This window comes from Tamandua tetradactyla, chromosome 21 (genome assembly GCF_023851605.1).
Source record: "Tamandua tetradactyla isolate mTamTet1 chromosome 21, mTamTet1.pri, whole genome shotgun sequence".
NCBI lineage: Eukaryota > Metazoa > Chordata > Mammalia > Pilosa > Myrmecophagidae > Tamandua > Tamandua tetradactyla.
Genome location: NC_135347.1, coordinates 57,464,201 through 57,482,366, shown reverse-complemented (window position 1 = coordinate 57,482,366; position 18,166 = coordinate 57,464,201). Strand labels below are relative to the sequence as shown.

The 18,166-nt window shown below is 43.0% G+C and overlaps 1 pseudogene; it reads left to right on the top strand.

Annotated features, from left to right (window-relative positions):
• The first annotated feature begins 7,183 nt into the window (after positions 1–7,183).
• LOC143665225 (SREBP regulating gene protein pseudogene) overlaps positions 7,184–18,166 on the top strand; it is a 53,340-nt pseudogene continuing 42,357 nt past the window's right edge.

The window sequence follows — 18,166 nt, the reverse complement described above, 5'->3', positions numbered from 1 at the left end:
AAAGTATGGTAGGGGTGGGGAGGAGAAGATCTACAATAAGATAGTTGTTAAATGAACGATGGTGCAGCAAGACAATGGGATATAGTACAGTCTTTAAAAATCACATTTTGGAAGAATATTTAATGGCAGGTGAAAATGTTAAATAGAAAAGGCATTTGTTTATACAGCATGAGCTCACTTTTGCTACAAAAGTTTTGCTTAATTATACATATATATTCACAGAATATTTGAATCATAAGGATCTACACCAAAATGTGAACCCCAAAATGTGGAGAATGGATTAGAAAGAAGCAAGGTGGGGCAGTGGGATTACTGGATGGGAGGTTTTTATTTTTTATTTTTATTTATTTATTTACTTGTTATTTCTTAAGGAGGGAAGAAAAAGAGAGAGAGAAAGAGAGAAGAAAAGGGAAGGGAGAGAGGACGGGAGGAGGGAGGGTCATGTGGGCAGGAGAGCACCGCAGTCCCCGTCTGTCCCCCAACCTTCCCCCAGGTCACACTAGAGCCTAGTGCCAGAGGAAGCTGCATGGACTTTCTGCAGCAGGGCTGGTCACCTCCAGGCTATTATCTAGCAGTACATTCAGCTCACCTGAGGCTTGACAGTGTCATCTCTACCAGAGCCAAAACAGCGAGATCCTGCAGTATCTATCCTTCAGGGTCTGGTTTTATATCACTGAGGACCATGTCTTCGAGGCTCACCCAAGTAGCCTTAGGACCTCATTTCGTCTTCTTGCTGCATAATATTCCATTGTATGGACATATCACATTTTATTTATCCACTCATTTGTTGATGGGCACTTGGATAGTTTCCATCTTTTATTCCATCATTATTGTGAACGATATTGCCATAAACATCGATGTGCAAATGTCTGTTTGTGTCACTGCTTTCAGCTCTTCTGGGTATATTCCGAGTAGTGCTATTGCTGGGTCATACAGCAATGTGATATTTAGTTTTCTGAGGAAGCACCAAATTGTCCTCCACAACGGCTGTACCATGATACAGGCTGACCAACAGTGAGTAAGTTTTCAGATTTCTCTACATCCTCTCCAAAATTTGCAGTTTTCTGTTTAATAGAAACCATTCTTATGGGTGTGAGATGATACTTCTTTGTAGTTTTAATTTGCATTTCCCTTATAGCTAAAGAAGATGAGCAGCTCTTCATGTGCTTTTTTAGCCATTTGTATTTGCTCTTCAGAAAAATGTCGATTCATATCTTTTGCCCATTTGATAATTGGGTTGTTTGTTTTTGTTGAGTTGTATAATTTCTTTATGTACACAAGATATCAAACCTTTATCTGATGTATGGCTTCCAAATATTTTTGCTCATTGAGTTGGCCTTTTTGACAATATCCTTTGAGGCACAGAAGCTTTTGATTCTGAGGAGCTCCCATTTATCTTTTTGTTTCTTTCATTGCTTGTGTTTGGGAGTAAAGTTCAGGAAACTACCTCCTATTAATAGGTCTTAAAGATGTTTCCCTGTTTTCTTCTAGGAGCTGTATAGTACTGGCTCTTATATTTAGGTCTTTGATCCATTTTTGAGCTAAAGGTTGTATAAGATGCAAGATATGGGTCCTCTTTCATTCTTTTGACTATTTTGACCAGTTTTTCCAATCCTATTTATTGAAAAGACTATTCCATCCCAGTTCTTCTTTTCGAAGATCAAGTGACTGTAAATTTGGTAATCAATCTCTGTTCTCTCAATTACATTCCATTCGATCAATACTTCTATCTTTGGCCAATAACATGCTGTTTTGATTCCTGTGGCTTTATAGTCACAGTACAAAGTTGGGAAGTGTTAATCCTCCCACTTCTATCTTCTTTTTTAGAATATCTTTAGCTATTCAAAGTTTCTTTCCCTTCAAAATGAATTGGATAACTAACATTTCGAAGTCTTCAAAATAGGTTGTTGAACTTTTGATTGGTATTGCATTGAATCTATAGACCAATTTAGGTAGGATTGACATCTTAACATTCAACCTTCCTATCTATGAGCAAGGAATATCTTTCCATCTGTTTAGATCTTCTTTAATTTAACAATATTTTGTAGTTTTCTGTGTACAGTTACTTTACTTCCCTGGTTAAGCTTATTCCTAGATACTTGATTCTTTTAGTGACTATTTTGAATGGAACTCATCATTCTCAACAGTGAGAGATTGAAAGATTCCACTTAAGATTGGGAATGAGACAAGGAAGCCCATTATTACCACTATTATTCGACATTGTCCTAGAAGTCCTAGCTGGAGTGATTAGGCAGGAGAAAGAATTAAAACACATCTGTTCTAGTTTGCTAGCTGCCAGAATGCAATATAACAGAAATGGAATGGTCTCTAAAAAGGGGAATTTAATGAGTTGCTAGTTTACAATTCTAAGGCCGAGAAAATGTCCCAGTGAAAACAAGTCTATAGAAATGTCCAATCAAAGGTATCCAGGGAAAGATACCTTGGTTCAAGAAGGCCAATGAAGTTCACGGTTTCTTTCTCAAGTGGAAGGGCACATGGCGAACACAGTCAGAGTTTCTCTCTCAGCTGGAAGGGCATATAGTGAACATGGCATCATCTGCTAGCTTTCTCTCCTGGCTTCTGGTTTCAGGAAGCTCCCCAGGAAGCATTTTCCTTCTTCATCCCCAAAGGTCACTGGCTTGTGAACTCTCTGCTTTGTGGTGCTGCTCTCTCTGAATCTCCCATTCTCCAAAATGTTTCCTCTTTTATAGGACTCCAGTAAACCAATCAAGACCCACCCAAAGGGGTGGAGACATGTCGTCACCTAATCCAGTTTAACAACCACTCTTGACTAAATCACATCTCCAGGGAGATGATCTGATTACAGTTTCAAACCTACAGTATTGAATAGGGATTATTCTACCTTTATGAAATGGGATTTTGATTAAAACATGGCTTTTCTAGGGGGCATACATCCTTTCAAACCAGCACAACATCCAAATAAGTAAGGAGGAAGTTGAAGTTTCATTATCCATGGATGAAATGATCCTATACTTGAAAAATGCTGAGAAATTCACGACAAAGCTACTTGACTTAATAAACAAATTTAGTATAGTGGTGGGATACAAGATTAATGAACAAAAATGTTGTGGGGCGCACCGAAAGAGAGACCACATAATTCAAAACTGCAAGTCAATTTGGAGTGTTTATTAGCCAGCCGGCGACTGCCTCAGAAACCTCCAAGAAAGAGGATTCAGAGAGCAGCACCCAGAGGTTTGCAAGGCGTGCTTATAAAGGCTAAAATCATGCTGTGGTTTTTTTGCAGTTGCTAGCAAGCAAGCGGGTCATAGAAGCAGAAGAATGCCATTAACCGTTGCCAAAACCTATCCCATTCCCACAGTTTCTTAGCATTGGTTATTGTTTAACTCTCGGGGACATTCCACCCCAATGGTGTGGGGACTTTCCCTGCTTGGGCCTGATTGATTGCTCCTGGCCCTCCACAAAAATCAGAAATGTTTCTGTACACAAATAATGACCTAAATATGGAGACAATTAAGGGAAAAAATTCCATTCAAAATAGTCACTAAGGGGGTGCCAGGGTAGTTCAGTGGTACAATTCTCGCCTGCCATGCGGGAGACCAAGTTCGATTCCCAGCCCATACACTTCCCAAACAAACAAGCAAAACAGACAAATGAAAAACCAACCAAACAAAAATTCAACAAATGGTGCTGCAATAAGGGGATACTCACATGGAAAAAGAATGAAATGTGACCCTCGCCATACAGCATACAAAAAAAAAAGTAGCCACTAAAAGAATCAAGTTTCTAGGAATAAACTTAACTAGGATGTTTTTTCTTGTTTATTGTATTTTTCTCATTTTATACTGTGAACATTTTTTTCTTTATTAGAGAAGATGTGGGTTTACATCCATAAAATATAAGATTCCCAAACACCAACCCAACACCAACACGTTGCATTGGAGTAAATCATTTGTTACAATTCATGATAGCACGTTTTTATAATTGTACTATTAACCAAAGTCCATGCTTTAACTTAGGATTCAGTGTTTGTGAAACATATCTTCCTTTTTTGAGGGTGGGGGGAGGGGGTGGTGCATGGTGCATATAAAAACCTGTATATTCCTTTTATAATAAGAAAAATCTTCATGGAATTTTTGGTTAAGTGATTTATGGTACATATCATGATATTCAGTGATTAAACATACTTCTGAAGGCTAGGTAGCAACATGGAAAAACAAATGTGCTAAATCATTGAGTTATGTAACTTTATACAGAAAGAAGCGTGCATAAGAGCTAGGTAGAAGGGGCCAAGGTGTTCAAGATCAAAATGTGGGAACAAATCCAGCAAAGGCCAAAAGTTCCTCTTCCTGTGCTCCGGGGCATTACCCATTAGTCATATAACAAATGCATCCCTGTGTTTTAATTCATGTTCATTGCCCCAGCAGAGTCAACTTGTAGATGACGAGAGGTCCGGAGGACACCTGACAAGTCCTTGTTCTGTGGCCTCTGCACACAATTAGGTCTAGCATAAGGGCATATACCAGAGGGGGCACGAGAAACAGCTGAAAGTTCCCAGGCTCTGTGCACCATGTCAAGCACCCTAAATCTAAACATCATCAACCAGAGAGAGGAGAGTGTTTTCTAATTTGTCTACCAGAGGAAGCACATTTTTTTTATTAATTTTTTAATTTTTAAAAAATGTAACAACAAACACATTCTTATCATATGATCATTCCATTCCACATATATAATCAGTAATTCACAACATCATCACATCGTTGCATATTCATCATCGTGATCATTTCTTAGAACATTTGCATCAATTCAGAAAAAGAAATAAAAAGAAAACAGAAAAAAATTAATACATGCCATACCCCGTTACCCGTACCTTTCATTAATCACTAACATTTCAATATATTAAATTTATTTTAACATTTGTTCCCCCATTATTTATTTTTATTCCATATGTTTTTACTTGTCTGTCGATAAGATAAAAGGAGCATCAGACACAAAGTTTTCACAATCACACAGTCACATTGTGAAAGCTATATCATTATACAATCATCTTCAAGAAACATGGCTACTGGAACACAGCTCTACATTTTCAGGTAGTTCCCTCCAGCTTCTCCTTTACATCTTGAATAACAAGGTGATATCAATTTAATGAGTAAGAATAACCTCCAGGATAACCTTTCGACTCTGTTTGGAATCTCTTAGCCATTGAGACTTTATTTTGCGTCATTTTGCTCTTCCTGCTTTTGGTTGAGAATGTTTTCTCAATCCCTTGATGCTGAGTCCCAACTCATTCTAGGATTTCTGTCCCACGTTGCCAGGAAGGTCCAAACCCCTGGGAGTCACGTCCCACGTAGAGAGGGGGAGGGTGATGAGTTTGCTTGTCATGTTGGGTGAGAGAGAGGCCACCTCTGAGCAACAGAAGAGGTTCTCTTGGGGGTGACTCTTACGCCTAATTTTAAGTAGGCTCAGCTTGTCCTTTGTGGGGTTCAGTTTCATATGAACAAACCCCAGGACTGGGGGTTCAGCCTTTGAAGCACCTTTTTTTAACTGGAGCAAAGTATCCTTATATTTCAAGGTGACCAAACTGAAGATTAGGTTAGAGATGTTCAACCAAGGAAGAAAACCTAAGATGATTAGGGGTCGCCCTTGATTGGGCCCTATAAGAAGACACAACTCATTTTAATTGAAAATAGATTTCAGCACTTTCTTTTTTGGTGCCATAGCCCACACTGTGAGAACATTGTTATAAAAGCACTCTATTATGCAAAAGTTATATAGTATTTACACCTATAAGAATTTACTAAAGATAAAAAGGCATGGTAACCCCAACCCCTTACTTCCATTCACTCCCCCACCCCCATTCTCATTTATTCATTTAGAAAACTATTGTTAGGTCGGGGGAACGGGGAAAGGCACTGCAACTGGAGCTGCAGAGGCTGTATCACCCCTCCCAACCTGACTTCTGGAACTAATGAACCGCCCCTTCCGGATGTCACCTGACCCCCATCCTTAAAAGCTGCCCGCACTGAAGCCCACGCATGCACTCACCTCCCTCCATCTTGGGTTTGGTGAGTTCTGCCCGGGAGCACAGAAATACCCCCCCACACACACTTTAAATTTCTGGTGTACCTTTCTTCTTTCTCAGCTTTCGCCTCCTAAACCTTTCATCTGGTCCTGGAAACCCGGGAGAGGAGCTCGGGTGCCGCCTGCCTGGCCAGAGGTGCCCCAGCTTCCTCTCCTCCTTCCTCCACATGGCCAGGGACAAGTGATCCTTCGGCCGCCACTGCATCCACCACAGATTGGGTAAGTCCCTTCCCTCCGAGCCCTGCTGCCGGGTCTCACGGCTCCCAGAGAGCCTGTCCTTCAATTACTCTCTGAAAATTGTGAATTCACATCAGGTTCTCTTCCGAGGGCTGAGGTGAATGGGGATGCCGGCAAGCCTCATACCCTTTTTCTGGGACTCGAAAAGCTGTGGGGATGCCCCGCTTCTCATTTCCCTCCCAAATTCAGGTCCAGGACCTGAAAGGGCCTCAAACCAGGATGAGACGTCCCCTTGGGAGATGAGCCCCTGCTCGTAAGAACTCCGAGGACTCTCTCAGGGCGTTGGGAAGCCGACACCCCCTGGGCCAGTCCTTTCTCTTTTGAGACCCGTCAGTATGGGCAATAGGTCCTCTCTCATTGGCCTGAGGATGGGACTTTCAATTTTAATATCCTTATGAACCTCCGCAACTTTTGCCAGAGGAACGACAAATGGGCCGAAATTCCTTATGTCCAGGCTTTTTTCCTTCTGCACTCCCACCCCTCCCTCTGTATCCTCCTCTCCCTTGGTCTACCCTCCCCTCCCTCCAGCGGCGCTCCAGTCGCCATCTTGCCTTTCCCTCCCCCCTTTTGCTTCGGCAACATCTCAGTTGCCATCTTCTCCTTCTCTTCCTCCTCCTGTTCCGGTGACGTCCCAGCCGCCATCTTGCCCTCCTCTCTCCTCTTCCGAGCCGGCGGCACTCCTGCTGCCATCTTGCCTTTCTCTTCCTCCTTCTCCAACTATCCAACTACCTATACTAAAGAATTCCAGTATCAAGTTAACACTTACGACCTCACCTGGCATGACATTCATGTAATCTGCTCTTCTTCCCTCACTGCAGATGAAATGGACCGCATTTTCAGTGCAGCCAGGGCTCATGCTAACCAGGTGCATATCACTGACCACACCATGCCGGTAGGGGCCAAGGTAGTGCCCGACCAAGCGCCAGGGTGGGAATATCAGGTTGGTACTCCAGCGGGGAGGAACGGGTGGACTAGACGGGACAAAATGCTTACATGCCTCATAGCCGGCATGCAGAAAGCTTCACATAAAGTAATAAACTTCCATAAGCTGAGGGAAATTACCCAGGGTCCTAAGGAAAACCCGGCCACTTTTCTACACTGGCTCACAGAAGCCCTCTCCCAATATACCCGCCCAGACCCCGACTCAGAGGCTGGTAAAACTGTTTTAGCCACACACTTCATATCCCAATCGGCTCCAGACATAAGGCGTAAACTTAGAAAAGTTGAGGATGATCCTCAGGCCCCTATCCGTGACGTGGTAAACACAGCCTTTAAAATTTTTAATACTCGTGATGAACTAGAGAGGGCAGAAAAGGAATCCCGGGACTGCCAAAAGGCGAATTTACAAACCCAATCCCTGATTGCGGCTCTGCGGCTCACTTCAATGGAGAAGAAGCCAGCTACGACTAATCCACCACCAGGAAAGTGCTTCAAATGTGGCCTTGAAGGACACTGGTCCTGCCAGTGCCCCAATCCTCGACTGCCCAAGGGACCATGCCCTCTCTGTGGTACAAAGGGACATTGGAAAAGTGACTGCCCCTCGGCGCCTGGCTGTGGAGGGGCCGTCCTTCCAACCCCTAACCCACCGCTAGCAGTCCTGGGCCTGGCCACTGACGACTGACGACGCCCGGCCTCAGCGACCCCAATCACCCTCGTCGAGCCCAGGGTAACAATCAAGGTAGCGGATAAGTCCACCTCCCTTTTGGTGGACACAGGGGCTACCTTTTCTGTCCTCCCCTCCTACTCAGGTCAACTCCTTCCTTCCCAGGTCACGGTTATGGGCATAGACAGCTGTCCTTCGCGCCCCTTAACTACTGGACCGCTTACATGTTTAATAGAAGGGTACCCCGTTACACATTCTTTCTTAGTAATGCCTTCTTGCCCCAGCCCGCTAATGGGGCAAGATCTTCTTGCCAAGTTAAGAGCCTCACTACACTGGATAAAAAACCCTCAAACAAAACTTCATAGCAAGTGCCAGACTAACATCACTATCCACACCACCACCCATGCCCCCAAAGGACAATATTTCTGGTGTAATGGAATTCTTACCAAGTGCCTTAACTCCACTGCCCCAGGACCATGCTTCCTGGCAACTACTGTTCCTCAATTGACCCTCTATGGGGAGTCCGAACTAACTTGGCTACTGCCCTCTCCTCGCTCAGAAAGGGCCGCCTTTCTTCCTATCCTAGCAGGCATCAGCCTAACCGCTTTAGTTGCAACCTCAGCTGCAGCGGGAGGGGCACTGGGACATGGTATTTTAACCTCTCAAAACTTTGAAACTCGACTACAGGTAGCCCTGGAATCAACATCAGAATACCTTTCCTCTCACAACGCCAGCTCACTTCACTAGCCCAGCTCCCTGCCTCCTCAACTTCCTTCAGGGACACATGAAGGAACTATCCCGGGTAGCAGTCAACCAAATGCTCCTGCATCATTATCATCACCTGCCTTCCTCACCAGATTCCTACAGCCAGCCTCCCCACTCCCCCGGCCATGACGGTTCCAGCCTATAACCCCACGTCGCCCCATTACAGCAGGAAGTAGCCAGAAAGATCTCAGTGCCCTATTATCACAAAAAGGCTAGAATGTTAGGTCGGGGGAAAGGGGAAAGGCACTGCAACTGGAGCTGCAGAGGCTGTATCACCCCTCCCAACCTGACTTCTGGAACTAATGAACCGCCCCTTCTGGATGTCACCTGACCCCCATCCTTAAAAGCTGCCTGTGCCAAAGCCCACGCATGCACTCACCTCCCTCCATCTTGGGTTTGGTGAGTTCTGCCCGGGAGCACAGAAATACCCCCCCCCCCCCACTTTAAATCTCCTGGTGTACCTTTCTTCTTTCTCACCTTTTGCCTTCTAAACCTTTCAACTATTGCAAACCAGAAGGCAGCAATATAACTACTTGGTTTCCTTCAATTTAATTTAGTTAACCCGAACAAGGAATTTGATTAACAGTTAAGTTGTGTCTTGCAGGTAATGATGGAACTAAAAATGCTTTCCAAGTAAAAATTTGCATATGGAAGGAAAATATGTAATAATCAAGAAAACATAAGGTGAGCACTCCTGTCCTTTACTCCAATTTCAAAAGCAAAAATCAAACAAACAATGAAACTGAATTCTCCAGCACATCTAAGAGAAAAAAATCAGGCAAAACATTCAGGTCTTTTACATTGGAAAGGAGCAAAAAGGAGACACAGTAAGAGATGAACTTGCAACCTAAACAAAAGCAAATTCAGCTGTGAAAGGCATGTCCTGCTTAGAGGAGAGACTCCTCTGCTTCCCCCACAAGACTGAAACAATACACAATGCCTCAATTTTCCAGCTTGGCCTTGGTTTGAAAATGCTACCCTGGAACTGATTAGAGCTGCAGTGGGGGATGGAACCAGGCCCTCAGTGTGACACAAACTTCCATGTGCTCTCCCTACTGCACTTGTTTGCAAGCTCCAAGGTAAAAACGTAGGGTCTCCTCCCTCTAAAGATTTCAATCCAGGAGATGCAAGATAGGGCCAGAGAATCTACATTTTAAATAAGCACCACAGGCATCTTATCCAAAACTCTTTGAGATGGTGAAATTAGTAATTAACATAATAGAGACACTGAGACAAAATGCATCCATGGCAATGTGAAGGGATTTAAGCTTTCAATGATGCTGTGATGGCAAGATGATTTAGTAGATGCTGTGCTGTGCTGTCTGGATCCCCCTTATTGCTTCTGCTGCTGGGAGTGCTGCCAGCAGAAATTTCTTAAGCTGTCCAAGGAACTCTCGAGGAATTGTCTAAGTCATGCTCCCATCTGGAAGGTGACCTGCATTCAATGACTGTCAATATGAGTAGATAAAGACCTGGCACTGTTGTCCCAATTGGGGACAATACTGAAGAGCCTACCAGCTCCAGAACTTCCATGGGGTTGGCTGAGTCATGTGTTAAGACTGCCTCTCAGCCCAGCCTCTCCCTCTGCCTAATACAGCTTTCCTTCCCTTCTTCCACAGACACTGATCCCAAATCTCTAGTTCAGGGACCACTTCCCAAGACACCTAACCTGTATCAAATAGTAAAATGGTGCAACAACTTTGGAGGACTATTTGGCAATATCTGTCAAATATTTGACCCAAGACTTTCATAATGTATTAGTTGGGGTTCTCCAGGTAAACAGAACCAAGAGGAAATATCTGTGAATATTATGAAATTTTATAAAAGTGTCTCCTGCAACTTTAGAGATCTATGAGTTCAAATTCTGTAGGGCAGGCTACAAGTTGGCAACTCCGACGAAGATTTTGGATGAATTCCCTAGGAGAAGCTGGCTGGCTGAAATAGAGATGAGAATTCTCTCTTCTAACTGCTGATGTCATCATTCTCCCTTTAAAGCTATCAGTTGATTGGATTAAATGTGTCTCATTGCTACAGACATTCTCCTTAGTTGATTGTAAATGTAATCAGACATAGATGCAGTCAACTCACTGATGATTTAAGTCCATAAAATGTCTCTGCAGTAACAGGCCAGTGCTTGCTTGACCAGAGAACTGGCCACCATTACCTGGCCAAGTTGACACACAAACCTAACCATCACAGATACCAAGGAATTTATTCTATAAAAATATTCAGTGATATTTAACACTTGTGAGAAAACATAAGACAGATTTATTTGGCATGACTTCCCAGACATATTCTTGGGTACAAACTGCTAATAATGTCCTTGTGTGTATCTGTTAGGATTGTGGGTTAGAGTCCCAGCCTTTTGGATATGTCCTGTCTTTTGGTGTTAAGGTCCTCTTATAGGAGCAGAAAAGATCATTTGTTGGGTTACAATCCAAAGATATAAGAGATATTAGCTACAGAACTGCTCATATTGGAAAGTTTAAAGGTACCTAAGTTGGAATATCTTTGTAAGAAATTGTAACTATGGTTAAAGTTTATGGAATACCTGACTGTACTCCTTTAGAATGTATTTTACAAAATCAGTCCATGTTCAACTATAAGCCAATGAAAATGAAAAAGATGATTTTCTTTTGTAACATGGTGTCATGGTCAGGTTCATGTGTCAACTTGGCCAAGTTGTGGTACCTGTTTATCTGATTGGGCAAGTGCTGGCCTGCCTGTTGCAATGAGGACATTTCATAGAATTAGATCATGATCATGTCAGCTGCATCCACAGCTGATTCCATTTGTAATCAGCCAAAGTGGAGTGTCTTCTACAATAAGTGATGTTTAATCTAATCACGGGAAGCCTTTTAAGGAGGACTCAGAGGAGACAGGTTCCATTCCTGCTTCGGCTGGTGAGCCTCTCCTGTGAAGTTCATTCAGACTATCCATCGGAGTCGTCGGCTTCACAGCCTGCCCTGTGAATTTTGGATTTTGCGTTCCTGCGGTCACATGAGACACTTTTATAAATAGTATATTTGCAAGTGTTCCCTGTTGATTCTGTTTCTCTAGAGAACCCTAACTAATACACATGGCCTGGCCCATATAAATTAAAACTGGGGTAACACTGGCCTGAACACAAATCTTTAAATTATAATATCCTACAGATAGATGTTTATGGTAAAACAGAAGAGAAACGGGGTGAAATCCCTACGCTCAATCTTTTACATCTTTGTATAAGAATAAGAATTTACAGAAAAGATGCAAAATTATGGTTCAAAGGGAAGGAACTCAGGCAAATCAGAAAAAGCCTGTGTTGCCAAATTGCAAACCATGTTGATCTACTCCTACCCTATGTGACAGCTCCTTCAGCACCCCACCATGCTTGGGGGAGCTGGAATGAGACACACAGAGACATCCACTAACCTTTCAGATACCACCGATTTGGCGTTACACCCGTGTTTACCCACTGATTGAGAACAGTCTCCCACACCCAATAAGGTGCTGGAGAATGCTCAACCCCAGTCAAGACAATTCCCACTCAGACAAGTGCCTGTGGGACTCATCAACACAGTCCTAGAAGGTTTATATATACATGCATTCTCTCTTCCACACCTCCAATCTATATAATTTGGAAAAAGAATATGCCCTCTTATTGAAATGACATTCAAAAAGATGAAGAATCTCTTTACTTCTATTTTTGCTACACATACCCCTACTCAGGCAGACATTCATTTCTCATGAATGCCCTCCCCACACCTGAAGAACCTGCAGGATAGTTTCTGGAAAAGCTCATCAGGAGGCTGATGGACCGCATGTATTGCAACCCAACAACCCAATTCAAATAGTAGCAGCATTGGCTATCCCAGGGGCAGAACCGTGTGGGACCCAAATGACTCCCGGGACCCAGCAAACCAAACCATTATTAAGAATGTATTATATCGGGAATGCAAAAGGGAGTCCCAAGGCCAAAGAGTCTAAAGAAAGTCCGAGAGGTGCAACAAGGACCAAAAGAACCCCCATCCACTTTTCTTGAAAGCATGTTTGAGGCATACAGACAATACATGATTGGACCCAGAACCCCCAGATAATGTTAGGCTAGTCAATATGATTTTTGTTAGTCAAAGTGCTCCAGATATAAGGAGAAAGCTATAAAGACTGGGGGGAGGATTAGGAACGCCTATATCTCAATTGGTCAAGATTGCCTTTAAGGTTTTCAGTAACTGAGATCAGACCCAGGAAAAATAAAAACAGCAAGATATGAGGTGCCAAGCCAGACTGCTGGCTACTGCTTTGAGCCACATGTTGTGAGGTCTCCATGGCCCCAATGTCTGCTTAACAAAAAGGATTTGATAGGGCCACAACAATGCACCTGCTGCAAACAAGAGGGTGAATGCAAGTGGGAACGTCCTAATCTCAGGAAAGAAAAAGAACCAAAGGCCTTTTGCAAGCCCATTTATCAAATGCCCCAGGTTGCTGAAAGTCATCAGAACTGGGTACCTCTCAATTCAACCGGTCCCATTAACATTTCCCACACGCAGAGCCCCAGGGAACTAGGATGGTGGGAAAGGAGCTCACAGACTTTTTGGTAGATACCAGAGCCACCTACTCCATTCTAAACAAAAGGCAGGGTGGCTTTCCCCAAGAATTATAGCTATCACTGGAGTATCAGGGGAAACCCCCATAAATCCTTTCTACAACCCCTCAAGCAGCAAGTGGGAAAAAAACGTCTAAGACACAGTTTCCTTTGTATGCCTGAACGCCATGTACTATTGCTGGAACAGGACTTAGTAACCAAACTAAACGCACAAGTAACTTTCTCATCAGAGAAAATAAACGTCGACGTTCCTCTTGAGCAAGCTGCATTTTTCAAGCCACTTTGCTACAACTAAATGGAGAAATACAACCTGGAATTCCTGGTGAGATCCTGGATGAAGATGAGGCCAGAAGTGTGAACTGATGGGACACCGGGAAGGGCTTCGACGGCTGAACTGGTTAGGTGAAACGCCACTCTGGGGTAAAAATGCCTAATCTAAAACATAACCTCTAAAAAGGTATGCAAGAGAAGGCATCGACCCCCTAATAGATGCTTTTCTCCAATATCATTTATCCAACCTTGCAGATCCCCAAATAATACTCCTATTTTGCCAGTTCAAAAACCTGGTACTAATGAGTACCACTTTGATTGAGACTGAAGGGCCATTAATCGAACAGCGGAAGCTATTCACCCAGTGCTACCAAACCCTTCCAGCCTGCTCACCACTTCATCAGGGAACTTCTATTGGTTCATAGCACTAGAATCAAAAGATGCTTTCTATTGCATACCTCTGAGTCCAGAATCTCAAGACATGTTTGCCTTCAAATGGGAAGGTCACACAATTTATGGGATAGTCTGGACTGTATTCCCACAGGAATTTAAAAATGCCCCCACTATATTCAGATAAATGCTAGCTAGAAATTTGAGGGAGCTTCAAACTGAGAATGGAATTTTACTACAATATGTAGATGGTATCTATCTTGATTGCCATACCAGCAAGCAAGCTTCAGATCAGATACTGTCCTCATTCGGAGCTTCCTGACAAACCCAGGATAAAAGGCCTCCAAGAAAAGGGACAGAATCTAACAACCTACTGTCAAGTTTCTAGTATTTGATCTGTCAAAAGGCCAAAGAAATCTGTTGCCAAATAGGAAAGACACATTAGCAAGTGTGGCTGTACTAACCCCGGGGAAGCTTTCTAGAGAGGACTAGGTTTTGTGGTGTCAGAATCCCAAATTTTGGACTTATAGCCAAACTTCTGTATGAGGTTCTTAAAGGAAAAGATAATGACTATGAAATTGGACTGCTGGATGTCAGTAGGCATTTCACATTATTAAAGAAAAGCTTTTAATGGTAGTAGCATTTGGCCCTTCAGGCACAAGGAAATCCTTTGATCTGTTTGTACAAGAATGGCAAGGAATAGCCTGGAGGTATTGACACAAAACTTGGCCAGCACAGGAAAGCCTGTCTCCTATTTTTTCAAACAATTGGATATAGGATGCAGCAATGGCTAGTATGTCTCTGGGCAGTGGCTGCTACTTACAACTTGTTACAGAAAGCTGAAAAGTTTACTTTGGGATGACCTACTGTAATAACCTCCTCACAGTGTGATGCCTCTTCTTGAACAAAAAGGGGGATGTTGACTCACTTCAGGAAGCTAAGCAAGTACGAAGACACATTCCCAGGTAATCCTAATGAAAAATTGAAGGCAGTTTCTTCTTTAAGCCCTGCCTCCTTACTTCCCGGTGCACAGTAAGAATCCATCCGAATAACTGAAGAAGTTCAGACCTCAAGGAGGATCTGGGCCGAGAGGTGTGGGCTGATGGAAGTAGCTTCAGGAACTAAGGACTCTGTAGAGCTGGATATGCTGCAGGAACTCTGAAAGAAATTCTAGAAGCAAATGAATATCCTCCAGGTAGATCTGCTCCAAAAGCAGAACATAGAGCTCTCAACAAGACCCTATATCTGGAATGGCAAAAAGGGTCACCATCTCTATAGACTCAAAATGTGCCTTGTCAGTGGTCCATGCACATGGAGCCATGTGGAGAGAGAGAGGATTATTAACCTCAGGAAGGAAGGAGATCAAACATGCAGAAATTAGATTAGCCCTGCTAGAGGCCATTATGTTACCATGAGAAATGGCTATTGTCCATTGTCCAGAACATCAGAAAAAGGAAACAATTTAGCCAACTAGACAGCTAAATGAGTAGCTAGAGAGGGGAAGCCAAGCCTCATATCTTGGCCTTGATCCCTACCATGGACTTGGTTTATTTAAACCCTAATATTCAGCAATGGATTTGGACAGGTCTCATGAGTGGGGATTTTACAAAAGCCCTTAAAACCAATGAGGAACACCTAAGACTGTTACTGGGGAAACCGGGACATAAGCAGGGGGCCTTCATTGATGTCATTGACCCAGGGAGACAACCATGGAGGTGAGGGAAGCAGCTTTATTGTTTGCATCTGCAGAGGCTAGGGGCCGGGGCCAGGCCTAACCCTGCAACCCACTGACCCTCTGAGCTAACTGCCCCCCTTCTACCCCTGACCTTCCTTCCTCCCCAGCTCACTGCATATTTGCTTATCACTTTATCTTTTATGCGTGTTCAAAAATGGCATCTAAACTCCTCCTACAGGTGGGAAATTTACTATTATAATGAGCCAAAGTTTCTCTTAGGACAGGTTAATTTTCTGTGCTTGCTGCAAAGTCTGGTTTGAACTATAGCAGCCTTGTAGCTACAGTTCTTTTTTTTTCACTACATAAAATTTATTTATTTTTACTAAAAAAAAAATAACACCCACACCTACTTTTAAATCAATTAATTTATGAAACCATTCTCTTTTGTAGAATACACATAGGTATTGAAACAGTTTAAAGAAATGTAATGGCTATCTACAGAAAAATTAGTTTTGATTGTTGTATTTCCCCATACTTAATGTGACTGCACACATTGAAGAAAATGAAATTTCTCAAACATTTTATATTCAGCAATTTAAAAAGTCCAGTTTTCTACTGTATTATGGTCTTTATAAAGGACTTAAAGTTTCAAATAAAAAAAAATTAAGGTACAAGGATACATTTGTTGTATCTTTTAACAGTATCGTTCTATAGAACAATGAGTTGGCATGCAACTTCTTATGTTGTCACATACCAGTATTTAGGGAAGATTACACATATTTTATAGAAAAATCCCAGTACTTATAAAAGGTTAGTGTGAATGGTATACAAAAACCACATTTTCATAAATCATGAACTGGAATTTCTGATCGTGAAATAGGAACAGGGATATCCAGTCCTTACGGCTTTGCTCTCTGGAAGAACACCTTTAAATATTTTTAAAAACTTTAGTATCAGGCTGCTGAAGTCTTTGACAAAACTCCTGAATTATTTCTTGAGCTACTTGCAAGGAGGGCAGGTATTCTTGCTGAAGATACTGTGCACATTCTGGGCCCCATTTAAGATGAATTGTTTTCAGTGTCACTGCACACTCAGATAAAGCCAATACTGTTTGTGCATCTGCCAGGTTAAAGGTTTGCTTTAAAGGTGCTAGGAAACATGCAGGGACAATGTAGAGCTACAGTTCCTGACCAGGAGACCCTGACCACAGCCCTGATGCTAACAGCGGTTTGTGACTTGTTTTTCCATCCTCATCTTTGGTTGGCTGGATAAAGAGAATTCAACACTGTTAGTTTGGGTGTGGGAGGGGCCACTGGCCTCATCATGGGTTTGGCCAGCCTCAATTCCCCCCTTTTCTTGTGTTCACATGCTGCTTCATGTGCGGCCCTAAGGGAAATAAAGGCTGAAGGTCTGTCTTCTACAGCTTCTTCCTGCTGACTCTGGGCGGCGTGAGTAGAAGAGGGCCTCAGCCTGGGATCTGGGGGTGGTGAGGGATCTGTGGTCCAGAGAGATTGGTATCTGTAGGGAAACATGAGCCAGTCCTGCATGTTTTTTACTTGATCCTGAACGAATTTTTGCAGGCACCAGAGCACTCATGGGGTAGAAGTTAAACGTAAAAGCAAGGTAATTAGTGGCCCTAAAAGGATGAAATCCGTGGGTTGCCCCTGATCGTCTATACTATTCAGCACTTGTCTCAGCGGGTATTGGCCCTGCACAGGGGTCTTATCCAAAGGTGAGTCAGCTCCCTGGCCAAACGGGGCACCCCTGTGCGTATGTGGGGGAGACGGTAACTGTACTGGGGATGGTGACAAAGGTGGGGATGGCAGAAGGGGTGGTGCCCTGCCAGGGGGGCCAGGAGAGTGAGAGGGTGCTTCCTGGGGGAGGGGGCAAAAGGGGTCATTTAATGGGTCCTCAGGTGGGGCATCAAGGCCTGGTGACCTCCTCCCACCCCTTCCTCTAAATAGTGGATGCTGAATCGTCATGTCCCCTATGGAAATAAACCATCAGACTGGACTGCTGTTTCACCTCTTCATTCCAAAATAAAATAAAGCCTGAACATATGCTATCTCAGCCAATTTTTACTTCCTTATTTTTAATGTTTAATTTTTTTTTATTGTGAAAAACATATATATAAAAAAGCAATAAATTTCAAAGCATACTGCACAACTAGTAATAGAACAGAATTCAGAGTTTGGTATGGGTTACAGTTTCACAATTTTACATTTTTCCTTCTGGGTGTTCCAAGACACTGGAGACTAAAAGATGTATCAATAAATGATACAGCACTCACACTCATTTGTTAAATCCTATCTTCTCTGTTATAACTCCTCCTTCTCCTTTGATCTTCTTCTCAATCTTTAGGGGTATTTGGACTCTGCCCATTCTAACATTTTCATATTGGAAGGGACTGTGGATGATATGGGGTAAGGGGATGGAACTAGTTGATGTTCTGGAGAGGCTGGTGCCTCTGGGTTTCAGGTCTTATCTGGCTTAGGAACCCATCTGGAGGTTGTAGTTTCTGGAAAGTAATCCTAGTGCATGGAACCTTTGTAGAATCTCAGGTAAAGCCCTAGGTGCTTTT